Raw genomic sequence first — 27,526 nt, forward strand, 5'->3', positions numbered from 1 at the left:
TTTACTTTTTAAATTTCTTTCTTATTTGTTTTGTGGTTTGATTTGTCTAAATCTGAGAAGAGTCAAATTCTTGAATAATAGGGTATGCATTTATTTTTAAACTAGATATATCCTGTCCTTTTTTAGCTTTAAGTAGTGCCTTTTGTATCGTGTCATAGGCTGCTTCATAGGTGGTGCTGATTGTGTCACTGCCCCTTCCCCTTCTCCTCCCTCCACCCATGAAGAATTAATTGAGGGAGGGAGGTCAGGGGATGGGGAATGCCCTAATGGCTCCTGTTGTGAAGCACCTCACTCCTTAATTTCATCAGCTTTGTACTTCTTTCTTGTCTAATTCTTCATTCCTTTCACCTAGTTTGTCAGTATTTTCCCCCTCCTGCACTTTCTTCTTTTTCATTTCAACAAAACAATAAATTAAACTCAGATCTGGGCATGAAACAATTGATTTAGGAGGTAGTTTGAGCTGGCTCCAGCACACCCCAATAGCCTATACCCCTACAGCCAATAATAGACAGTAGACAGTACTCCCCTATTTAATTTCAGAACTTCTCCATTCATTTGATAATCTAATCCATCTTAGAGGGCCTCTCACATTTCCAGACAAATAGATAATGAGAAAATGTGAAGAGTTCATGTTTCAGTCTGGAATATAGTGCTTTTAGCCTCCTGGATTAAGAGGCTGACTAGGAAACAAGGCTGTTTTGCTTGTTCTGTCTCAGGAAGAGGTTTAGGCACATCAATAAGATTTTAATTGGCTTCAGGTGAGCTGGGTCTATCAGAGCTAATTAATTTACATTTCCTGAGGATCAAGAGTTAAACTAAAAGGCAGAAACAAGCTAGTAAAACTTCCATTTTCCTCTGATCTGAGTTCTGAGGAATCCCATGCTAGTTCAGAATGAACCATCTGGGACTGATTCTAGAGAAAAAGGGAACTTGGTTGCTATGATACTCTGTATGAATGCTGTGAGCAAGATGAGTTCACTGGTATCCATGACTATTCTAGAGCCATGGAAGGCCTTCTTGAATATAGGTTACTTTATAATTCCTTATTCAAATACCCCAGTAAGTGGTGTTAAATTTATTTGTGATGTCCTGGTTACCAGCCCTAACCACTGGGACTTTGGAATTTTCTCAAACTTCATTCAAGAATAGACAATGAAAACTTTTTCAAGGTAGGACTGCTCTGTTTTTTGTACTTGTATACCTATAAAAATGCCTGGCACATAACACATATTTAAAAAATTTTTTGCTTAATTGTATCAACCGGACATATATAGGCTGCATCAGCTTATACATGTGGAACTAGAAACAAGAAATATTGATTAAAGCTGTCATTTCCAAAATTGAGGGACTGTGGACATCAGAGGCTGTTGAGAAATCATAGCATTTTTTCCCTCATTTGTATAATGAGGGAGTTGGAGCTGAGCAACTCTAACTTCCAGATCTAATCTTGTGACCTTGTGATCATTTAGCTCTACATACCTCCACTTAACTTTTCTATGGCTATGAAAATTAAAAGACTGGTCTTTTGTAATTCTGCCATTCAAAAGATGCTGCAGTATTGTATTGTTCTCTAGTTTTGTCAACACCACTATTAGTGGCTCCCCTGAGATGTGATATGGTTGGGGCCACCCTAAAAGAAGATCCTGGCCTTCTTCCTTTCCATATCTCACCTACCTCCAGATGCCATAAATATGTTTGTTCTTCATGGACAAGGGATTTAACCTTCTTCTCTGGCTAAGGTACATTATGCCATTCAACATATCTGGGTCCCAGGGATACAGATCCCAGTTGACCATCTTTGCTTTCAGAGTCCAAGGTTCAGATCACCAAGTTGAGGAATCTGAACTGTATTTAAGGTAACTTCCCATATAAGAATCCCACTTCTTCTTATGAAGAAGAAAGTGGTAGAATATTTCATCAGTCAAGTCTATATTTGAAAATGAGAGAAGGGGGGAATGGCATTTTAAATACACTAACAATGGTCTGTCTAATGTCCCATATATTTCAGGTGCTACCTGAACATTACGTCATATTCTGCTTGGAAAATATTTACAAATTTATTCAGTTTATCACCTATATCTCAACAAATTTGGTCAGGCTACTCCATCACCATTTGCATAGCTACTTAAAAATTATTTCTCTAAGCCTAAAATGTAGTTTCTAATGTACACTAGAATATATTCTAAGTAGCTCCCCCAAAAATGAACACCATTCTATCTGGATTGTACAAAACATAGTCCATGAATTTCTGTCCTACATCCCCAGACATTTTCACATTGGTAAACAAAGTAAGATTTGAGATCAACTTGTTGACATAACCCATGTGATAATGAGTTGTTCTTGTTGTTGTTGTTGTTGTTTTTACTCAAAGAATAATGCTTTCTTCCAAACTAATGGTATAGTATTCACATAAAAGGAAAGCTAAAGGGGACCAGTTTCTGATTGTTTTCTTGAAGTGTACTCATTCCAGATTTGTATTCTTAAAGACAGAGTCTCTTGGTTGCCAACAGAAGAAAAATAAGCTTTTAAATTTTCAAAAGAGAGTAAAGAACTCCAGATGAGTCTCTAGTTAGAATTATTTTTTCCAAAATATATTTTTAAAAAATCTAATACCATAAGTCAAATTGATTGGCCAAATTGATTAATATATAAAAGAATGTGAAATGTAATTGCTTTAAATGACATTTATTTGTAAGATGGAAAAGTTATTTTCCAGAAGAAAAGAATTTTAAATGATGTGATTGGGAATGTGTATATTTCCTTTAGAAATCAATGATCTTTGCAGGTCACCATCATCACCATTCCCTAACATGTGAAAAACAGATTTGTGCCAAAACTCACTTTTAAAATAAAATTTGGGGGAAGGGCAAAAAACACTGGTTATAGAAAGAAGCAAAAGCCCTGGGTTCAAATCCCACTACTGTCATTTATTACGTGTGCCTGTTTCCTCATCTCAAAAATGAAAAGGTTGGTCTAGATGAGCTCTGAAATCTCTTCTTGCTCTAAGTCAATAATACATTTCTTTTAATTGTCCATTCTTAAATATATTATTTATTTATTTTTAACATTCTTATTTTTTCTTGAGTTCCAAATTCTTTTCCTCCCCTGCTCACTGAGAAGGAAAGCAATATGACGTTAATATAATCAACTTCTTAAATCATTTTCTTTCAAACCAAGGATATTTCTAGGGAATAATTTAAAAGTTTTAGATGAGCATATTGACAAATACTAAATCTCTCTGAGAAACGAAGGGAATTTAGAACAAAATTCTTTCATAGATTTAGTCTCCAGAAGAGCTATGAAAGAACAGCTACTGTTCTTTCCTACTCTTTCCAAAAAATTAAATTAAAAGGAGTTGAGTGAGAAGTAGCTGTCTAATAATGATTTGGGCTAGCTCCAGGAATTTTTATCATTCCTAAAATTAAAAAGGACCAATTTAATTTTCATGAAGGGTATCAAAAGGTATTGTTTGCAAATTAAAACCAAATACTCACTTGGCAAGAAAGAGAGACTGTGATCCTGAAAGTGGTTTTCCTAAGGTCAGGTTGATGTACCCACATCTACTACTTCCCCAAATACTTGAACATTGTATAATTATGTTGTTCAAGCTTGATCAGGAAAGGATCAGAAAGTATATTTATTTGTAAATTATTTGTAAAGGAGGACACCACAATGATGAAGCTTTGGTCTTTTGCCTGTCAAACTGTCAGAATCAGTTGATGTTTTGGTCAGTGTTCTGCTGGATGGCTTTCCCCCCTGCCTCTCTATTTTTCATTTTTTTGTTATGTGGGATACCTCTCTGGGTAAAGCAATAAAGAGGAATATATTTGGAAATTCAAACAAAAATTTTTTTAGTATGGGTTTTTACTGACAAAATATGCTTGGGTAATTTTTCAACATTGACTCTTGCAAAACCTGTTCCAACTTTTCCCCTCCTTCTCTCCACTCGCTCCCCTAGAAGGCAGGTAGTCTTATACATGTTAAATATGTTAAAGCATATGTTAAATACAATATATATATACATATATATATATATATATATATACATATTTATGCAGTTGTATTGCTACACAAGAAAAATCGGATTTAGAAAGAAGATAAAAATAACTTGGGAAGAAAAACAAGAATGCCAGTGAACAATAACAGAAAGAGTGTAAATGCTATGTTGTGGTCCACACTCATTTCCCAGTGTTCTTTCACTGGGTGTAGCTTGTTCTGTTCATCACTGATCAATTGGAATTGATTTGATGGATCCTCTCATTGTTGAAGAAAGCCATTTCCATAGAATACATTTTCATATAGTATTGTTGAAGTGTTATGTATAATGATCTGGTTCTGCTCATTTCACTCAGCATCAGTTAATGTAAGTCTCTCCAAGCCTCTCTGAAATCATCCTGCTGATCATTTCTTACAGAATAATAATATTCCATAACATTCATATATCACATTTTACCCAGCCATTCTCCAATTGATGGGCATCCACTCGGTTTCCAGTTTCTGTCCACTACAAAGAGGGCTGCCACAAACATTCTTGCACATACACGTCCCTTTCCCCTCTTTAAGATCTCTTTTGGATATAATCCCAGTAGTAACACTTCTGAATCAAAGGGATATGCATAAATAAAATTTTTAAGAAAGAATACACATATTGTTGACTTCTTTAAAAAAAATTAAACCCAACAGAAAACTTACTATGTTGAATTTAGAGAAAAGGAATATAAACAATGGGTGAAGAAAGGAGAACAGACCCTCTTTTGGAATCTAAAACTAGAAACTAACAGTAGCCCTGATTGAAAAATTTATGCTAACTTCAATGAACAGACTTTATTATGCAAATCTTTAAGTCTTTACTGCTATGTCCTTCTTGAATAAGGAAACCAAGCCCTGGAATGATACTCAAGTAAGATTAAGGCCCTTCCTTGCTATCCACTGTGGTCTGGTTCGGATTCTTAAAAATAAATAACCTTGGTTGATGGTCTCTTCAAGGAAGTGTTAACTGGCTGTGATAAGACTCTGGAATGCTTAACATGAAAAAACTTCAACTTCCAGTGACAGCCAGTCCGATAGAGCTACCACCTTCTAATGTTTAGCTCTAACTCCAGAAAAAATAGACTTCTTCTTCTACCTAGACCCAGAACAGGAGTTCCTTTTTGTTCAGCTTCAGTAGCCTTAACCTTCTGGTTTTTGAAGGCTTTAACTTGTGGGAGAAGCTGCCAATGGTAACTGAATGGGTAAGAGTCTCAGTGACATAGAAAAAGAAGTAAAGAGAAATTACAAAAGGACTTATAGGTTCAGACCACTCTAAACTGGCCAGCCTTCTCAGCACCTACAAACAATTGATAAGCTCAATAGGATTTGGGTCCTCTGAAATGAAAGATTCAATAGTATTTTCCTAAGCCTTGCCCAGATACTAGGCCAGTATATATCATAGATTAAGGCTGAACATGTTCCATAACATTTCTGGAAGCTTTATCAATTTTGGAAAAAAAGGGAAGTTCTGAAAGGATACATTTCTGTACTAATAGGGACTTAAAGTATTCAATGATAAGCCAAGGATGGTAATGAAAATACATGTAGTGGAACTGAACAGGAAAGAAGGCAAGAAATCAATGAGCATTTATTAGGTTCCTACTATGTACCAGGAATTATGTTGAGTACTTTATAAATATTATTTTACTGGATCCTTAAGTATTATAGGTACTATAGTTATCTTAATTTAAAGCTGAGAAAATTTTGGCAAACAATGATTAAAGGGCTTTCTCAGTTGGATTTGAACTCAGCCCCAATGTACTATTAATTACTTACCTATCTCTAGGAAAAAGATGGCAAATGGTACCTGAAGTAGAAGTAGAGTCAAAAAACAGGAACAAAATCCTAAATGACTATGCCATTTTGGGTCCAAAATCAAGATAAATGATAGGGACTTTAGCAGATAGAACTCTCACTTTGCTGTGCTCATCAATTATAGTCGCCAGTGTGCTTTTATACTAAAACCAGATGAGAATGGTACTGGATTCAGAATTCTAAGATCTGATTTCAAATCCTGAATCTGATATTTTACTATCTGTGTGATCTCAGGCAAATCAATTAATCTCTCTAGATCTCAATTGTGATTCTAGGTCCCTTCCAGTTCTAGAACAATAACCTGTAAATAGTCTGCCCACCTATGTTAATGGATTTATTGCCAGGAGAGATTTTTGGTAATAGTTAAGGTGGACCTCTTACTTTATAGTTGAGAAAACTGAGGCCAAAAGATTAAGTGACCTGTTTAAAATTATAGTTAATGAGGGACAATTAATCAATAACAATCAAGATTTGAATCCAGGTCCCCTAATATGAAATCCATTTTTTACACTGTTGAGCAAAGGGCTGTAAAATGGGCATAATAATCCCCTAGTACCTGCTTCATCAGATTGTTGTAGAACTCAGTGAAAATCAGGTAAGCACAGTATCTCATAGACTTCAAAGTTGTAAAAGTGGTAGTTATGGTGGGCAGGCTATGCACAGGTTCTAGAAATGGACAATCAGCTTTATCTAAAATAATGTTCTGGAATTGCAAGCTGCCTTTGTGAAAAGCATATTTAATTTCTATTTAATTTTGCAAAGTATTAGGCTGAAGGTACCATATGACTGCTGACTGCCACATTCTACATTAAATGCATTTATTTTCTTCTTTTTGGTGAGAGGAAGTTACCATTACCTGTTAACAATAGTTTGAATTATATAGCTCATTAAGGTTTGCAAAATACTTTCCTCCCAACAAACCTGCAATTTGGAGGTGTAAGTAGTATCATCCCAATTTTATAAGAAAACCAAAATTCATAAAAGTTGTAAGTAATGAGGCAAAACCAAGATTCCAGAAAAAATATTTTTTCTTTAACACCTTACAAAGTAAGTACTACAAATGCTGTGTATGTTAAATACCATTCTAAGTTTTTGTTCTAAGTTGATCCTTTGAATTCACTAAGTAGTTTGAGGAAAGGGGCATTGGGATTGGAGTCAAAAGACTGGATCTCACTTCCCTCATTTGTTTCCTTCCAGCTATCCATCTTAAACTTTTTTTTCAACTTATTTTAAAACCCTGTTGGACTGTTCTAGCAATCTTCCACCTTTGACTCCCATTTTGTATCCCACTATTTTCTCCCTCATCCTAGAGAATATAGTTCTTTTCATATGTCAGTGAACTGTTTGAGAGCAGAGATTGTCCTTTGCCTTCTTCTGCATCACCCCATGCTTAGCATAGAACCTGGCACATAGTAGGCACTTAATAAATGCTTATTGAGTGATTAATTGATCTCCTATGACCTGACATCCAGAAGGATAAACCTAAATGTTCACTCCAATAGAGTGTCCTGTATATAAAATATATATCAGGAGTGTGCTAGAGCCACTTTGAATCGATTTCATTAATTGTTAAATTTTCAGCATGAACAATTATATGTAGGAAATCTATAAAAGCTACAAAACAGGTTTTGATTTATTTTATTTTTCATCAACTTTCTAGCCTTAAGAGCTAATGTTGTTATCCAACAACAATATGGCCCTATGAGCCATAACATCCAAGGAGTTTTTCTGGCGTGGTTTTCCAATTTCCTCCTCCAGTTGATTAAGACAAACAGAAGTTAAAACAATTTGCCCAAGAACACATAGCTAGTGATGTCTGAGGCCGGATTTGAACTTGGGTCCTCTCCTTACACCAGGGCCAGAACTCCATGCATTGAACCATCTAGCTACTGTTCTTGGTATAGAGTAAAAATTTAATCATTGTTTTTTACTAATAAACTAATATGGACAATAATAATATAGACTAAGCTTAAAAGTGTGTCATGGATATATTTTTCTTTTGGAAAGCTGATGGTTAAACATTTACCAACATATATTAAGTAGGTATTTAATTCCTTATTGAATAAAGACATAGATGTAAATAATTCAATTAAATGGTACTTTCTCACCAGAGCATGAGATGGAAATTTCTGAATTCACTTAAAGAGATTTTCCTGAAACTAAAGGGAGACTTTTCTCCTGACTGGTTCAAGGGAAATGCTTCTTCCTCCCCATTCTACCTCTCCCCACCAGAGTATTTTATTTTTGCAAAAACATGTGCTCTATCCACTGTGCTATCTAGCTGCCCCAAGATAGTTGGGTTTTTCCCCCCGAGGCAATTGGGGTTAAGTAACTTTCCCTGGGTCTAGCAGCTAGGAAGTGTTAAGTATCTGAGAACAGATTTGAACTCAGGTCCTCCTAACTTCAGGGCTATTACTCTATCCACTGTGCCACCTAGCTGCCCCCCCCCAGATAGTTTTCAATATCATTTTTGTAAGACTTTGTGTTCCAAATTTTTTTTCCCGCCTGTTCTTTCCTCCCTCCTCCTCAAGACAGTAAGCAATCTGATATAGGTTAAACATGCAATCCTTTTAAACATATTTCCATATTTTTCATATTATATCAAAAAAATCAGATCAAAAGGGAAAAAACCATGAGAAAGAAAAAGCAAACAAACAAAAAAAAAAAGGTGCAAATATTATGCTTCAATCCATATTCAGTCTCTATAATTCTCTCACTGGATATAAATGGCATTTACTATAAGGGAAATGCATCTTGTGTGTGACACATCCTGAGAGAGTTCTTTTGACGCACACCTATCATGTAAAGTCAGAAGTCAAGCTTTCAAAGGAGGTCAGCCTTGTTTCCTTTTTCCTGGGCCATAAACTTCATCCAAGGAAATGTTCTAGTTTAAAATAGAAAAAAATCTCTTCTTCTTTGAATTTAGTGGACAAGACAGAAGGGGAGAAGAAACAAGATGAAGTAGATTTTCTGTTCTGTTCAAATAAAATAATTCTGTTCTATTAAGATAATTACCATTTGCACTCCTTTTGCTGTTTAGAGCCTCTTCAGAACATATCAACTATTTATGGCAAAAGGCTAATAGGATATGCCCAAAAGTCCTGCCCCACAACACCAAATTTCCTACTTCATTATAACTATCAATATCCCTATTGTTAGTGAGTTATTTGCCTATTAAAGACTGAACAACAAAAATTTCAATTAAGTTGAAATTTGGGGGGGGGATTAATTTCTAGACTAGAAGATATTGTTCCTGGTTTTGCATAAATGAATATGTATATACCCTTAAGTATCATAGCATTTAGAAGAAGCTACATTAAAAAAAATTAGCCAACACAAATTTTTATTTTAGTTTTATCTACAAAGTTAAGAACAATGATAGTTTACATCTAAGCTAGATTGGTCCAGAACCAGAATCAAGGCTAATAGACAGCTACTTACAGAGTATAACAAGGTAGACTTTTAAAATATTACATTATAAATGTATATTTTAGTGCCAGAATGTTACATTTTCTGTGGCACAGAGATATTTATTTTGTGTTAATCAAACGCACATATGTTGCTATGAAGGCTCCAAGACCACTATGGACAGGCGAATATGAAAGGCATAAGGGAAGGTGTCATTTTTAAATCTTGCCTAGGGAGAACTAATGTTTCTTTAATGTATTTTTAATGACCCCAATATCCTCTCTGAAACTAAAACCATTTTTAACACCAATATTCTTCTGGTGATGATGTATGTCTACAAATCATAGACTATCACAATTTCAGAAGAATCAAAATGGCAGATCTCTCAAAGGGCATTAGAGAGATGTATAATGGACATTAAAAAGGTTCCTACAATGAATTACCCACAATGAATTGTTACTAAGAAGTTGTGTAAAAGACACCAAATATATGCAAAAGAAGGTTGGTCAATCATGTACTGAGAACTGAAACCAGGAGATGGGAAGATTCTGCCCTGCTTCCCAACCCTTTAGCCCCATTTCATTGGTACCATTGTTAGAATCAGAGACCTAAAACTAAGCTCTAGGGTATATTTCTAGTTGGGTATTAGAGGAAAAGAGTCTATAGAATGGCGTGAGATCTGCCCCAGTAAAAGGGATACCCATATGGATCTATTGAAATATAAGCCAAGAATTCTAATAGACTTGGTATGGAAAATGCTGTTGGCATCCAGAGAGAAAACTATGGAGACTGACTATGGATCAAAGCATAGTATTTTCACTTTTTCTTTGTTTCTCATGTTTTTTTCCTCTTTAGTTCTGATTTTTCTTATATAACATGACATATATGGAAATGTATTTAAAAGAATTATACATATTGAAAAGGTGCTCTAAATCACTGTTGACCAGAGAAATGCAAATTAAGGGCAACTCTGAGATACCACTACACACCTGTCAGATTGGTTAAGATGATAGGAAAAGATAAAGACAAATATTGGAGGGGATGTGAGAAAACTGGGACACTAATATATTGTTGGTGGAATGTGAATGGATCCAAGCATTCTGGAGAACAATTTGGAACTATGCTCAAAGAGCCAACAAATTGTGCATACTCTTTGATCCAGCAGTGCTACTACTGGGCTTATATGCCAAAGAGATATTAAAGAATGGAAAGGGACCTGTATGTGTAAAAATGTTTGTGGCAGCTCTCTTTGTAGTGGCCAGAAACTGAAAACTAAGTGGATGCCCATCAATTGGAGAATGGCTGAATAAATTGTGGTATATGAATGTTATGGAATATTATTGTTCTGTAAGAAATGATCAGTAGGATGAATACAGAGAGGCTAGAAGAGACTTATATGAACTGATGCTGAGTGAAATAAGCAGAATAAGAGATCATTGTATATGACAACAAGAAGACTATACAATTGTCATTTCTGATGGAGGTGGCTCTTTTCAACAAGAGGTTGATTCAGGCCAGTTCCAATGGTTTTGTGATGAAGAGAGCCATCTACACCCAGCGAGAGGACTGTGGGGACTACGTATGGTTCACAACATAGTATTTTCATTCTTTTTGTTGTGTTTGCTTGTGTTTTGTTTTCCTTCTCATTTTTCCCTTTTTGATATGATTTTTTCTTAGCAGCATAATAATTATGGAAATATATATATAGAAGATTAACATATATTGGGTTACTTGTTTAGAGGAGGAGGTGGAGGAAGGGATGGAAAAATTTGGAACACAAAGTTTTGCAATGGTAAATATTGAAAATTATCTATGCATATGTCTTGAAAATTAAAAAAAAAAACTTTTTTTTAAAACAAAGAAAAAAAGAATTCCTCATATTTAACCTAAACAAAAAAAGAAAGAAAGAAAGAAATATAAAATCTTTGATTTTAAAAGAGGCTGATAGAGGCAGCTAAATGGTGGAGTGAATAGGGTACCAGCCCTGAAGTCAGCAAGACCTGAATTAAAATCATGCTTTAGATACTTAATACTTCCTATATGTGTGACCTGGGAAAGTCACTTTACCCCAATTGCCTCAGGGGGAAAAAAGAGCCTAATCTCTATACTGAAATTTAGAGTTGAGAATATTGACTCCCAGTTTACCTAAACCTCTTCCTTTAGGGATGAACCTCATAGACACCATCTTTTTTTTTCTCCAAACTTGATCTTGTCTCTCAAGGACTTCATCTCCTTCTTTGATTGGAGGAGAATTAAAAAAAAAAAAAAAAAGGGAAACAAGAAATCTAAACCTAGGTGGTTGCTCAGTCGGACCCTCGGGGCAGAGCCAGTTTCAGCATCAGCAGCCACCCTCAAAGGCAGTTAGTTACCTAATATTCCCCCAATGGCTGGGGCCCAAATGGAATCAGAGACGAAAGGCATCTTGGTTCAAGGTGGGGGGGTGGAGAGGGCAGAGATCAGCAGATATTAGCATTAATTAGAGCATAGTATACAACCTCTTCTTTCTTCAGGCTATATTCCCTCATACTTAACCTGTACAAATCACAGCGTGTTACCACATCTCCCTCATAAATATAAACAAGAAATACAATCTGTCCTAATGTTCCTAGCTTCTTAGCCTAGTCAAACCAAATGATTTTCTCACCCCAGACAGAAGCATCTGTACTTATTTAATAGCTGCAGAATGGTATTCATAAGGTTCTTTCTCGCCCACTCAATTCCCGGTCAGTCTAGGGAATCGGTGTGCCCAGTTTATCTTGGTAACTTTTAAGCTGTCTCATTTAAAGAACTATTTAAATGGAAAATACAATATGTCGTTTTTAAAAATGATTTATTTTAGGGGTATTTTGTATGTATGTTTGTCTCCAAGATCTTTCTGGCATTCTAGTATTTCAGAGACCATCTTGTTATTTCAGGGAAATGTGGGAATCGATCCTTCTCCCTGTACAATGTCCTCAAGTACAGATGCTGCTGTACTTGATCTGACACTGAAATATAAAAGGGACTGAGTCTCTTCTTCTCTGGCTCAGACCGCCTGCCCAGAAGCTATAAATCTGCCACTGTGGGAAACGGTTGCCTTAGCAACAGCCCAAGTTTTCTGCCTGGGTCTGAAGTGCATGGGATCTTATTGTTTGGGAAACTCCACTAAAAATTCCCAATTTAGCCAGGGCATAAGCATGCCAGGGATGGCACCCTTGGAGCTTAGTTTCCTTTTGTGAATATTTGGAGATGGGTTCCTACTGGGGACATTGCTCTTCTCTGTAATAAGAGATTTATGCAAACACTTCCCACTGATCTCAGTATCAAATGGCACTAACCATAGCCAGAACTTAAGTTGGGTAAGATATTTTGGCATCCGTCAATTTTTGCTTTTTAATTCAGTTTCTTAACCTAGGGTCTGTGAATAAATGAATAAATGGATGGATGGATGGATGGGTGGATGGAAGAATGCAGAGAGGGATAGAAAGATAACTACATTTCAACTTTTCTTTATAATTCAATGTATTTTATTTTATGCATTTAAGTACCTTATTCTCAGAAGGGGGTCTGTTGGTCTGTCAAAGGGGTCCATGTTAAAAACTAGGTTAAAATCCCCTATTTTATTTTATTTTTTATAATAGTTTTTATTTACCAGATATATGCATGGGTAATTTTACAACATTGACAATTGCCAAACCTTTTGTTCTAATTTTTCTCCTCCTTCACCCCACCAGATGGCAGGTTGACCAATACATGTTAAATATGTTAAAGTATAAATTAAATACAATATATGTATACATGTCCAAATGGTTGTAAAAACCCCCTATTTTAAAAGAAATACCATTTTTTGGACATCAGAAGGGAAGAATTAAGTAATGATCTCTCTGAAGTCACATTGCTATCCCTCTTCTTAATTGTAACCTTAAAAATTTAGTTGCCAAAAAAAAAAAAAAATGATGGGGTCGGGTAATGTAAACATATTCATTATCAACATCCAAAAACTTCTTAAATAAAGAACTTGGAAGCTTCTCTAAAAGTAGACCTGCCCTTAAATACTTAGGAAGCTTACCAGTCCTAAATTAGAGCACATTTCCCTCTGCTCTCTGACTCCTCTAATTGATGCTTCAGCTTGAGCTCTTGGAATTGTAGTTTACTTTAAAATCCTTTTTCCAAACTTCCCCAATCAGACCAGCACTTCTTTCCAAAGCCCAAATTTCCGTGTCTGTTCCAGTAATGAGGATATGAATAACATCTAATCTTTTCTATAAGCTATGAAGAGCTAAACACCCTTCAATCAACATCTTCCTGCTTTAATTTTAGAAGGAAGTTGAATGAAGCAACTCTACTCCTGTTTCAATTTACCTCTTATGAGTCAGATTTGTCTGGGGGTGGTCGACCACACAAGCACTGGAGCACCCCTTTTCAGGAGTAGATTTGTAGACAAAGTGCGCACACACAAGTCAGATGCAAAGTTGGGCCAACATTCCCCATTTTTACCTCCATGGCAGAATTAATCATGTAGTCAGTAAGGACTTTTAGAGGTTTGACTTTCAATTTTACAAATAAGGAAAAATTTAGCCTAAAAATTTAGAGTTCAAAGAATAAAAGTCGCACAGTTCACGTCACACAGTTGTGTCATTAAACTTTAGTCTTCATTAAACCTCATTATTATGTGTCTTTTATTCTGCTAGTTTACCACACTGTTATCAGATCATCTTCCCTGTTCTAATGGTCCTTAACATTTAGTCCATGATTTTTTTTTTTTGGGTGGGGGGAAGAGGGGAGAAGGTGGTGGTGGTGATGATGGTGATGGTGGTGAAATAATCAGGGCTAAGTGACTCACCCAGAATCACACAGTAAATAACAAATGTCTGAGGCTGAATTTGAATTCAGGCCCTCCTAACTCCAGAGTAAGTGCTCTATCTACTTCATTATTTAGCTGCTATGAATTGCCAGTCCATGAATCTTAAAATAATATTTTGATACCCTCATTTCAATATAAATATTTTCCTTTGTAGTCTTTTGTATTTTATTTTATGTTTTTAAAAAAATCTTATTTTGAGAGTGAGGTTTATCCAATTTATTGGGGTTCATAACACAAAAAGTGTTTTAGAACCCGTGGCCTAATGCTTTTTCTTTCTGTCTGCAACTGCTCTAGAACTTCTTATGTCCTCTAGTTTTCTTTCTTCTCTCATAGAACATAACCTATTTCCTGATAAGAAATCACCATAGTCTGGGAAAATTTACATGAACTGATGCTGAGTGAAACAAGCAGAACTAGCAATAGATTGCACAAGTAACAACAAGATTGGGAGATGCTGAACTATGAAAGAATTGGTCTTCTTAGTAGTTCAGTAATCTAAAACAATCCCAATAAACATTGGATAGAAAATGCCATCTGCATCCAGAGAACTATGGAGACTGAGTGTAAATCAACACATGCTATGTTCACTTTTTTGCTTTTTCTTCTTCTTTATTTTTTTCCTTTTATGGTTTTTCCCTTTTGTTCTGATTTTTCTCTCCCAACATAATTCATAAGGAAATGTGTGTTTAAAACAATTAATGAACCAGAGAAAAGTAAAAATAACAAAATTATCACCTTAATTAATAGCATCATTGATTTTGAATAGAAGATAGCTTCTACAGATTCAGATAATAGCAGAGATGGTAAGATACTAAATTGGTAAGACACTTCTGTTCCACCCAGTACCAAGGATATTGAATAATAATACTTCTTGAGGATTATTCCAATTGTTAATCTCCTTAGACAATTTAATTTTCTAAGCTGGCTAAGAATAGAGACTCTTGAGAGAATCAATATGAATGTGGTGGTGTTTTTTTTTTTCCCTTAAATTGGTCTCTCACTATTGTTTCAGACTTTCAAAGGTTCTTAACTTTTTTTTTCCATCACTGACCCCTTTTACAGTTTGATGAATCTTATGGATCCTTTCTCGAAATGGTTGTCTACATATACTTTAACATATTTAACATGTATGGGACCACCTGCCATCTAGGGGAGTGGGTGGAAAAAAGGAGGGGAAAAGTTGGAACAGAAGTTTTTACAAGGTTCAGTGTTGCAAAACACTGCTTTTTTGTCAATAAAAAGCTATAATAAAAAATGGTTGTCTATATTTACAACAGAAAAAACCGCCAAATTTCAGTTAGAGATTAGTGTATATAAGGATGCATCTTCTGCCCCTTACACGTATATACTTCACCCTAAACAATTATAAAGAGCCCTGAAATCTATTTGCAGATTTTGAGGCTAAGAATTCCTGAGATAAACAACAGAAAGTCAATGAGAGAAGTTGTCTCTCAGCAAGTTTTATGACTCATCTCAGATCTAAATGAGCAGTGTGATGTTACTATATGTCCTTTGTGACATTCTTGATCCAGCTCTCCTCCAGTTACATGCCTCTTTCCTGGACACCTTAGATCCTCAGCAATGTAGATAATTCAGCAGGGCCATGGTGCCTATAAGATTGTCTTCATAGGGTCATAGATTTAAACTGGAAGGGACTTCCAAATCCAATTCATTTTCCTGGTTAAGAAACTGAAATAAAAAGTTAAGTGACTAGCCCAAAGCCATATGGGTGGCTAGAAACAGGACTAGACTGATTTCTAATACACTATTCTTTCCATTAGACTGATACCTGTTATGGTCTAAAGAGGTGATTACTTGCTGTGATTTTTTTTTGCTGTCTAAGTGAAAGATATGGGGAAGGGAGGGAGAAAAAACATTTGCAACACAAAAGTTTTGCAAGAGTGAATACTGAAAACTATCTGTGGATGTATTTTGAAAATAAAAAAAAACTTAAAAAAAAAGGAAGTAGTTATTGTACATCAGTAGGAACAGTGTAGAACAGTGGGATAAAATAAATAAAAACAGGGCTATGATAATTAAAGAGGGGAAAGGACCCACATGTACAAAAATGTTTGTAGCAGTGGCAAGGAGCTGGAAATTGGGTGAATGTCCATCAGTTGGGGAATAGCTGAGTAAGTTGTGGTATATGAATGTAATGAAATATTGTTGTTCTATAAGAAATGATAAGCAGTCTGATTTCAGAAAAGCCTGCAAAGACTTGCATGAACTGTCATAAGTGAAATGAACAGAACCAAGAGAACACTGTACACAGCGACAAGATTATGTGATGATCAATTTGTGATAAACTTGGCTTTTTTCACCAGTGAGGTGATTCAAGGAAATTCCAATAGACTTGTGATGTAAAATGCCATCTACATCCAGAGAGAGAACTATGAATACTGTATATCAAAGCATAGTATTTTCATCTTTTGTGGTTGTTTGTTTGCTTGGATTTTTTCCCTTTCTCATGTTTTTTCCCTTTTTGATATTATTTTTTTGTTCAGCATGATGAACATGGAGATATATTTAGAAGAATTGCACACATTTAATCTATATCAATATGCTTGCTGTATTGGGGAGAACAGAGTGGGGAGAAGAGTGAGAAAAATTTGGAACACAAGGTGTTGTGAAGGTGAATGTTGAAAATTATCTTTGTATGTATTTGGAAAAATAAAATACCATTAAAAAAAGAAATAGAACTCTGTGGGCCACATTTTCGCTTAAAAAAATCACAAATTAACAATATCTATGTCATATTGTATTTTTTTATTTATGTTGTTAACATTTCCCAATCACATTTTAATCTAGTTTGGTCTGTACTTAAGAGTTTTGCTGCTGCTTATAGCCAAGTTTGACCCTGTTGGTATAGAGGTTTCCAAAGTGTTTTCCTTGCATCTGTGAAGTCAGAATTATAGGAATTATTATCCCCATTTCACAGATGAAATAATGTGGCACAGTAAGCTTTGTGTTTGGTTATCATTTCCCCTGTTTTTTGCAACTTTTGAAGTACAGTCAAACTTCTCACCAATCCAGATTAGCTCTTGAAGTTCACAAAGAAACATCCAGCTACATTTTCATCCCAACATCATCCCACTAACCTAGAGTTCCATTACCCAATTTCTATTTCTAAGTGTGAAACCACAAAGTGCACATCAGCAAGATGAACGAGCTGCCCTATTTGAACCTACAAATGTTGACTGATTGCTAACAGTGCTGAGTGAGCAGCACAGTTTTGGCAAGAAGGCATCCAACTAATTGGGGAGAAATAAAACAGACTTCCTCAATTAGTAGACAAAGCAAAAACTATATGGGAAAATTCTTGAGGATGGATGAGATGAGACAAAAAAAAAGAAAAAAAAGAATTACAGTGAGAGGAAGGAAAACAGAAAAGAGAAACATAAAATAATAGAGAGTTTTCCTTTTCTTTTCTGTTATATATAATCACAGGAATAGAATCAGAGAAATTGAAAGGGGAATCAATTATTCTAATCCAACTGACACCTAAAGAGGAACATAAAATCCTCACACAAGTCACCACCCATCCTTCTCTTGAAAATCTATAGGGATGGGGCACGACCTTTTGGAGCAGTTCATTCCACTTTGGATAGTTCCAATTGTTAGGAAATTTTTCCTTATATCATGCCAAAATCTACCTTTCCACACCTTCCACCCTCTGCTTCTAGCTCTGCCCTATAAGGGTTAAGGAGGGCACACGTAATCACTCTTCTCCATGGCAGTCTTTGTTCTAGAACCAGGGTTGAATTAGACACTGAGTGAAGAAAGGTAATGAGGGAAGCCCTCAGGGAAAGGGGCATTAACTCTGACCAGAAATTCTTAACTTTTATTGTATTATGGGTTTCTTTGGCAATCTGGTGAAGTCTACAAACCCTTTCTTAAAAGAATATTTTCAAATTCATAAAATGCATAGGTTTACCAGTTTCATTGAACCCAGCTTACATGGGGAAAGGGGAAAAAGCATTTATTAGAGTAATTACAAATGTTTTAACTCCCGTATTAAGTACTGTTGCAAATATTATCTCATTTGATCTTCATAGCAACTTGTGGAAGTAGGCGTTATTTTTAATCCTTATTTTACAGTTTAGGAAACTGAGGCAAGCATAAATTAAGTGGATTAGTATTCAGGGTATATTGAATTTACTCAGGTCTTCCTGATTCTAAGGCTACCTAGCTGCCTCAGGGAACCCTGACTTAATGGAAGTATGGTTCAAAGGCTTTTCTAGGACCTAGCTACCTTTTTCTTTACAAAATTTTACCCTTTGAAAACTGGAAATTAGTATGGCAGAAATTAGATATGGACCCACACTTAACACCATATACCAAGATAAGATCAAAATGGGTCCAAGATTTAGGCATAAAGAATGAGATCATAAATAGATTAGAGGAACAGAGAATAGTCTATCTCTCAGACCTGTGGAGGAGGAAGGAATTTATGACCAGAGGAGAACTAGAAATCATTATTGATCACAAAATAGAAGATTTTGATTACATCAAACTAAAAAGTTTCTGTACAACCAATGCAAACAAGATTAGAAGGGAAGTAACAAATTGGGAAAATATTTTTAAAGTTAAAGGTTCTGACAAAGGTCTCATTTCCAAAATATATAGAGAACTGACCCTAATTTATAAGAAACTGAACAATTCTCCAATTGATAAATGGTCAAAGGATATGAACAGACAATTCTCAGATGATGAAATTGAAATTATATCCACTCATATGAAAGTGTTCCAAATCACTATTGATCAGAGAAATGCAAATTAAGACAACTCTGAGATACCACTACACACCTGTCAGATTGGCTAAGATGACAGGAACAAATAATGATGAATGTTGGAGGGGATGTGCGAAAACTGGGACACTGATACATTGTTGGTGGAGTTGTAAAAGAATCCGGCCATTCTGGAGAGCAATTTGGAACTATGCCCCCAAAGTTATCAAACTGTGCATATCCTTTGATCCAGCAGTGCTACTACTGGGCTTATATTTCAAAGAAATACTGAGGAGGGGAAAGGGACCAGTGTGTGCCAAAATATTTGTGGCAGCCCTTTTTGTAGTGGCCAGAAACTGGAAGATGAATGGATGTCCATCAGTTGGAGAATGGTTGGGTAAATTATGGTATATGAAGGTTATGGATTATTATTGCTCTGTAAGAAATGACCAACAGGAGGAATACAGAAAGGGTTGGAGAGACTTACATCAACTGATGCTGAGTGAAATGAGCAGAACCAGAAGATCTCTGTACACTTCAATGCTGTATGAAGATGTATTCTGATGGAAGTGGATATCTTCAACATAAAGAAGATCCAACTCACTTCCAGTTGATCAATGATGGACAGAAACAACTACACCCAGAGAAGGAACACTGGGAAGTGAATGTAAATTGTTAGCACTATTGTCTGTCTGCCCAGGTTACTTATACCTTCGGAATCTAATACTTAATGTGCAACAAGAAAATGGTATTTACACACATATATTGTATCTAGGTTATATTGTAACACATGTAAAATGTATGGGATTGCCTGTCATCAAGGGGAGGGAGTGGAGGGAGGGAGGGGAAAATTTGGGAAAATGAATACAAGGGATAATGTTATAAAAAAAATTACTCATGCATATGTACTGTAAAAATATATAATTATAAAAGAAAAAACAAAACAAAATTTTATCCTTTGGTAGAGGATATATAAACATGTCTTAATCTTAATTGTTCCTTTACTAAGAGTTTAAGGCTTATTTAAAGAGGAAAAATAGGGGCAGCTAGTAGCCCAAAGGATAGAACACTGACTCTGGAGTCAGAAACACCTGAGTTCAAATCCAGACTCAGACACTTCTAGCTGTGTGACCTTGGGCAAGCTACTTAACCCCAATTACCTCAGGAAAAAAAGGGGGAAAAACTATAGTCACTGTAATATACTCCAAGCTGAGATTTAGATTTAAAATATATCAGGGTTATATTACTTACTGTTTGATGGTAAGAGAGCATTCACCAATCAAGTATTAAAACATCTAATATTAAATATATTGTTTCCATCATTAATTATGATCCTAGTATATGACTTGGGCCAACCTAAGAGCATTGCAATGGAATGTCTCTAAAAGGCTGAGTGAGACTAATTGCCAATAATTTGAAGAACTTTTCAGAAAAGGGAACATTATGGAGCAGAGATACTTATTTTACACTTTTCGTTTTTTTGTCTAGGCCTAGTTCTATTTGCCTAGGATTCTAGGTCTGGTTCAGATTAGGATTCTTGAAGGGAATTAGAGGGCCAAAGTAGGAGCAAATCATGGAAATGTAGAAAGACAGATTTGGAATTGATTTAACGAAAACTTTTCTTTTATAAAAACAAGAGCTATTTCAAAGTGAAATATTAAGTTGTAGTGTTTTGTTTTTTTCTTTTTTTCCTTGATAAAGATCTTTAAGAAGAAACTAAATGACTATTTGGTTGGTACACTGTAGAGAGGATTTGTGGTCAGATAGAAGTAGTATTAACTTTTGGATTCTTTTATATCTAAGTCATATATCTATTTGGAATTTATCTTTGTGTGTGTTGTAAGAGATGAGTCAAAATCTAACTTCTGCCAAACTATATGCCAGTTTTCCAAGCAGTTTTGTCAAATAGTATAATAGGCTAACTATTTACTCTAATAATTAGTAGACTTTGGGGTCATGCTTACAATAAAGTCTACCTGACAATACACACAAAAACTGATTGAGTATAGTTACAAAATATTCTTCAGAGATAGATACAGATATTAGAGAAATGTAATAATTTCTGGTAGGCTGAATCAACACAATAAAATAGTTATCTTAATTATTTGGATCCCTTGTTTTATATACCTAATCTGCTACACAGATCTATCTATCTATCTATCTATCTATCTATCTATCTATCTATCTATCTATCCACACACACATAAACATGTATAACCAGGACCAAATCATTTTTGGTGATTACTATTTTGTAACATAGTTTGACTCCTATTAAATCTAGGTCCCTGGGAGGATTCTGGAAAGATGGCAAGGTAGGTTGGTAAATTTTGAGCTCTCCAAATTTTCCCCACAAATAGCAAATTTGTGCCTCTAGGCAAACATAGACTGGTAAAAAATAAAAAAAGACTTGGTACAGAACAGGGATTCTCCAGGTATAACTCAAGAAAATCTGAAGAAAAACTCGGGGCCAGGATTAACCCTTGTGAAGTACAAACACCTCCAGGCCACCTCCGTAGACATCAAATGAGGAGGGGTGGTGTTAGCTGGGTTTAGCTGGAGCCTCTGCAGGAACCACAGAAATTTTCACCTCCTGGACAGCATGTGGTGTTGGGGTCTGAGTCTGGGAAGCCTGAGTGAACCTCAACTGATTAGGAACACCAGGTCTGGCTGTACTGCAGAGCTAAGCCTCTGAGCAAGTAGGAACCAGCACGTGAGTGCACAAGAAGAAACCAGCACGTGAGTCAGGGAAGCAAGTGAGTCAGGGTCAGGGAAGGTGCTGGCTGCGGGCATTTGTAGGATGGTGGAGTTCTGCATTTAGGGTCCTTGGTCAGAGGAGAGACCTGAAGTAAAGCCAGAGACACCATCCTGCCCACCCCAGGATTAGAGGTACTTATACTAATACCTCTTATTTTAAAAAAAATAAATAAATAAAAATGAAGCATCAAAGAAAGACCACCACCATAGAAGCTTTCTGTAGGAACAGGGAAGACTGGGATTCAACTTAAGAGGAGGACACTGAAATTAAAAAAAGCTTCCACCCCGAAGAGTAATAATGACTCTCTGCTCAGAGAGAATTTATAGAAGAATTTAAAAAAGAATTTAAAAATCAAATGAGATACATTGAGGAAAAACTAACTAAATAAAAACCATCCAAGAAAAACAAGAAAATTATGGGGAAAAAAAAACAAACTAAAAGCTAGAAAAGAAGATACAGAGTCTCAAAGTGAAAATAATTCTTGAAAATTGGAATTGGGCAAAGGGAAGCCAGCGAAGCTATGAGAGACTAAGAAATAATAAAACAGACTCTAAAGAATTAAAAAACAGGACAGAATGGGAAGAAAAATGACAGATCTGGAGAACAGATCAAGAAGAGAAAATATAAAAATAATTGGGAGTGCTTGAAAGTTGTGACCAAAAAAAAAAACCCTTGACATAATAATACAAGAAGTAATCCAAGAAAATTGTCCTGGAGGGTTAGAATATAGGGGAAAGTAAAAATAGGGAAAAAACCCACTAATCACCACCTCAATGAAATCCTCTTTGCGAAACACATAGGAATATTATTGCCAAATTTTGAAATCCCAGGTGAAAGAGAAAGTTTGGCAAGAAACAAGAAAAAAAAATTCAAATATACTGGAGCTACAATTAGAATTATACAAGACTTATCAGCAGCACAATAAAAGACCACAGGTCCTGAAATCATATCTACCAACAATCAAAAGAATTAGGTCCGCAGTTAAAAATATCATATCCAGCAAAATTATCTCTAATACTGAATGAGAAAAAAATGGACATTTAATGAACTTGCAGATTTTCAGGACTTTGTATCAATCAAACTCAAACTTAATAGAAAATTTAATATATAAGAGCCAAAATCAAAGATCAATTTCAAGGAACTCAACACTGGACAAATAGTTTTTTTTTTGTTTTTTGTTCTTTTTACTTAGGAAATGTATACCATATGTTTAAGATTGACATACAGTAGCTCAAAAGAAAGATTGGAAGTTAGGGTAAAACTAATAATTATATTATACAAATGAGATGTAGACATAAAGACATTAGAGGAGGAAGAGGGTTTGTAGTTCTGAAAACCTACTCACATCAGGAATGGGTTAAATAGGCAACCATACAAATATATCATGAAGGGTGTAGTACCCTCCAAAAATCTATAAAGAAATAAGGGAGGAGGGATAGGAGGACTGGCAAGCAAAGGATGAGGGAAGACAAGGGAGAGATCCATAGGTGGGGGGAGGTTAAGTGATAGCAAGGCAAGTTAAGGAGCAGAATTAAAATAAAGAGCCAACAGGGATAGGGAAGGTATGTATGGGGAGGAGGGAGTCTGTGTGTATATATGTATGTGTATGTATATATCTACATATGTATATCTAAATATATACTTTCTTAACTATAGCCTGCTTAGAATAGTGGGGAATAAAAAGGAGAAAAAAAAAGAATAAAGTGGGAAAAGGTTTGCAACAGAGAATAAAAGAACAATTAATAAGGAAATTTTAAAAAATGAACAGTTATGAAAATAATTTCATCTACTAATATATACTTTCTTGAACTGGTCATTTGTTGTTATATATTTTGAATCCTTTCTAATGTTTTGTTGGGCACATAGCAATGTTCAAGAGAACATTGTTTTGTTTTATATTCCTTTTCTATTTTTCTTTTTTCTTATTCTGTTTTTAAATAAAACAAATTAAAAAATAAAAAGATGAAATCAATAATAAATTAAACAATGCTAAATAATAATAACAATAATAAAGATAATGATAACCAAAAATAACCTGGGTCTTTTCTCCTCATTTTTTTTCATCATTTTCCTTGAGACTCTTGATCTTTTGTTCTTTGAGATGAATTTTATTTTTAATTTTTCCACCTTCGTAAAGTAATTTTTTAGTGATTTGATTGGTATAACACCAAAGAAGTAAAATAATTATTCTTCTCTATATGTACAATATTATTTATTACAAGATATCATATTATAGGTATATAACATAATTTGCTTTCAATTTAATTCTTTTATGTTCAGGATTTCTATTTTAGTGTTTAATTGGGGTTTTAAAAAAATGTTGGTTTTCTATATTTTTAGTTTAAAACATAATGATTATCTCTTTCTGTTTTGTAAATGAACATGTTTAGAGTTAATCTATTTTCTCCCAAAGGATACTTTGACTAGAGTCCACAAATTTTTAAAAACTTATCCTTTATTTTTTAACATTCTTTTCCTTCTAAATTTTCTCTTCCTCTTTCCCACTCCTCCCACATCCACTGAGAAGGCAAACAATCTATCAATGTAATCACAATTACATGTAAAATCATGCAAAGTATTTCCATATTAATCATATTGCAAAAAACAGTGAAAAAAATAAAGCAAAAAAAATTATACTTCCTAAAAGAAAAGAACAGGTGAAGAAATTTGATTGAGGTCTATTTGCGTAGGAAAGAAGAGGGAAAGCTGATTAGAATTATATTACATCAAAAATGACACTGACACTAAGCATACAAATCCAGCCTCAGACACGCTAGCCATGTGACCCTGGACAAGTCACTTAACCCTAATTGCCTCACAAAAAAATAATAAAAATTTTAAAACCTTTCTTCATTACCTTCCAAGGTTTGAATTTATTTTACTTATTATTAGTCCCCTCTAAATCTCTCCTCTCTGCTATTCCTTTTTCTTCTCTCTTCCTATTCCCTCCTGTTTTTGTGTTGACTTGAATGTATTTCTATACAAAATTTTGTCTACACTGTTCCATCCTTTCTCTGATTTAGATTATGAGAGTCAAATGATTCCCCACTCCTTTCAATGTTTCTTCCTTGTTTGTATAATCTACTTGTATACCTTGATTAAATGAAATAGAATGTCCTTTCATCCTTCTTCTTTCTTTCTTCCAGAGTATAATCTTTTCTCTCTCTCTTTTCTTTATTCTCTTAAGATCATCAAAATATAAGAAAAGCTATATTTTAGCACACTCAGGCCCTCTGTTTAATTTATCATTTGTGTTTGTATTTCATAATTTCTATGCACTCTGATCTCTTCATCTGAAATTCTTGGAAATTTCCCACTTTATTAAAGGTCTACTTTTTCCTCCACCTGTAGGATTATGTTAAATTTTACTGAGTAAGTTATTCTTGGTTATAAGCCAATAATATCTTTTGGAATATAATTTCTAAGCTCTCTATTCCTTCCTAATTATAGCTGCTAAATCTTGTGTAATCCTAACTGTAGTAGCATAATACTTGAACTCTAAGGTCTTGGTTTTTGGCTATGATATTCTGAGAGTTTTCAGTTTGGGATTTCAGGAAGTAACTGATATATTCTACCAATTTAAAAAAAAACTTCCAGGAAAACAGAATTTGTGAATTGGAAAAAGAAAATAAATCCTCAAAAAAAATTTTGTGAAATGGAAAAAATTACCATAGAACAAAACAACTCATTTAAAAACTCAACTGGACAAATAGAAAAAAAAGTTTAAAAAAACAAATGAAGAAAATAATTAATTAAAAATCAAAATTGAACAAATGGAAATGAATGACTCGAGACATCAAGAATCAGTTAAGTAAAACCAAAAAAATTGAAAAAAAAAAAAGTTAAATATCTACTTGGGAAAACAACAGACCTGGAAAATCTAGGCGAGATAATCTAAGGATGATTGGACTCCCTGAAAATCATGATGAAAAAAAGAGCCTAGACACTATTTTTCAGGAAATCATCAAAGAATACTGCCCAGATGTGGTAGAATCAGGAGGTAAAATAACCATTGAAACAATTCATTGAACACCTCCTGAAAGAGATCCCACAATTAAAACTCCAAGGAATATTGTGGCTAAATTTCAGAACTATTGGACTAAGGAAAAAAATATTACAAGCAGCTAGAAAAAAAAATTCAGAAACTGAGAAGCCACAATAAGGATCACTCAGGATCTAGCAGCATCCACATTAAAGGACTGAAGAACCTGGAATTTGATATTCTGAAAGGGCAAAGGAACTTGGAATGCAGCCAAAAATAAACTACCCAGTTAAATTGAGCATTTTCTTCCAGGGAAGAAGATGGACCTTCAATGAAACTGGTGAATTCCATTTATTTCTGATGAAAAAAAAAAACACAAAACAGATCTAAACAAAAAACTTGACCTCTAAATATAGGTCTCAAGAGAAGCATAAAAAGGTAGAAAGAACTCTTGAGAACTGTATTTCTGTTATGGGCATACATAGAGAGTGCATGTACAATTTGATTTTACTGTTATAAAAAGGGAACTAGAAGTGGAAAGGAATAAAAGGGAAAAGTGAAGGTAAAAAGAAGGAAATTACTTCTCATGTAGAAGCAAAGGAAACCTATTGTATCTGAGGAAAAGAAGGGAGGGGGATGAACATTGTGTGAATCTTACTCTCATCAGATTTGGCTCAAAGAGAAAATATTAAACATATTTGGCTTACAGAAAAACTTCTCTCACCTCATTGAAAAGGACTAGGCTAAATAGAAGAGAATGCAGAAATAGTAATGGAAAGGTATAATATAAGAAAGGGAGAGGGACTCTAAGGGGGAGGGATTCCCAAGGAAGAGGGCTGCTTGAGGCAAGTAGTGCCCCTAAGTTAAATAATCAAAATTATAAGTTGACCCAAAGAGCAATGAAGAAAATATGATGTTGATAAGCAGGCTGTTGCATATTATAACTTGATCAAAAAGTATATATATATATATAAAGACATCATTAAGAATACATATGACTGGAAAAGGAAGTGAGAAAGATTTAACAGAGCAGGTCCCTGTTAGGTAGGTCCCCTATGAACAAGTTTTGGAAAGATGGGATAAGAATCAGAAAACCTAGTTAGGGGTGTGGCAATGATGTCAAATGAGATAAAAGATATAAAATCTTATGAACCTTAAAATACTATTTAAATACTAGTTGTTAATATTACTTTTAATCAACCTACAGTCACCAGGCCTCCAATCTGGTGATGAATTCATTTGGTGAACATTCTACTAAATTCCTGTTGAGTTAAATGTTTATAGAGCAATACAAATGCATGCAGACCTGTGCTGGTAAATATTTAACAAATGGCAAAAAAATAAATAAAATATACTATACAGACACTTCTAAGCTTAATCTACATTATTAACACTTTCTTAAGCCTAGAAAATCAAGAAAAAAAATCAAACTCTGATTTGTAGCTTCCAATTTCTAAGGTGTGATTGCTCACCCTGAACTCATTTAAGCAGGGTTTTCGCCAGAGATAGCTGCCTCCAGCACATTCCTGGACTGTATACATTATACTCTGTTCTAGGGGGAGATACACCCTTTCCATCCACCTAGTGAGATGAATAATTTAAATATTCAATCTATATCTCCTCTTTTAGCTCTGGGGGCTACAATGTTATATTTATTATCTAGAGCAGTTGAAAACAAAGGAGCTTCTCAAAGATATTATTTATTGGTATTTTCACAGTTTCCTAGAAGATCCATCTGCAACTCATTTCCCACACTAAGGTCTTGCTTTCCCCCTCTTCAAGGGGCATTTTTCTGTTAGGTGGGGACACAATGACCAAAAAAAAGATTTTAAGATTCATTTCAGGCAATAAAGGTTGATATTTTGGAATCAAGGCTCCCTTGCTTGAAACTTCTCAATGTCACACTTTATGGGGGGTTGTTGTGATTCACTTATTTTTCAATAGTGTTCATCTCTTCATGATTCCAT

At 34.8% G+C, this 27,526-nt stretch overlaps 1 protein-coding gene across 2 annotated transcripts in view; it reads left to right on the forward strand.

Moving 5' to 3' along the window:
• Positions 1-987: 987 nt before the first annotated feature.
• Positions 988-27,526, forward strand: part of ARL15 (ARF like GTPase 15) — a 574,803-nt gene continuing 548,264 nt past the window's right edge. The window contains exon 1 of one of the 2 annotated variants that reach the window (XM_074282526.1): positions 988-1,169. The gene's annotated coding sequence lies outside the window, so the exon portion shown is untranslated. The remainder of the gene's footprint in view (positions 1,170-27,526) is intronic. The other variant, XM_074282520.1, reaches the window with a different exon arrangement.

This window comes from Sminthopsis crassicaudata, chromosome 1 (genome assembly GCF_048593235.1).
Source record: "Sminthopsis crassicaudata isolate SCR6 chromosome 1, ASM4859323v1, whole genome shotgun sequence".
Lineage (NCBI taxonomy): Eukaryota > Metazoa > Chordata > Mammalia > Dasyuromorphia > Dasyuridae > Sminthopsis > Sminthopsis crassicaudata.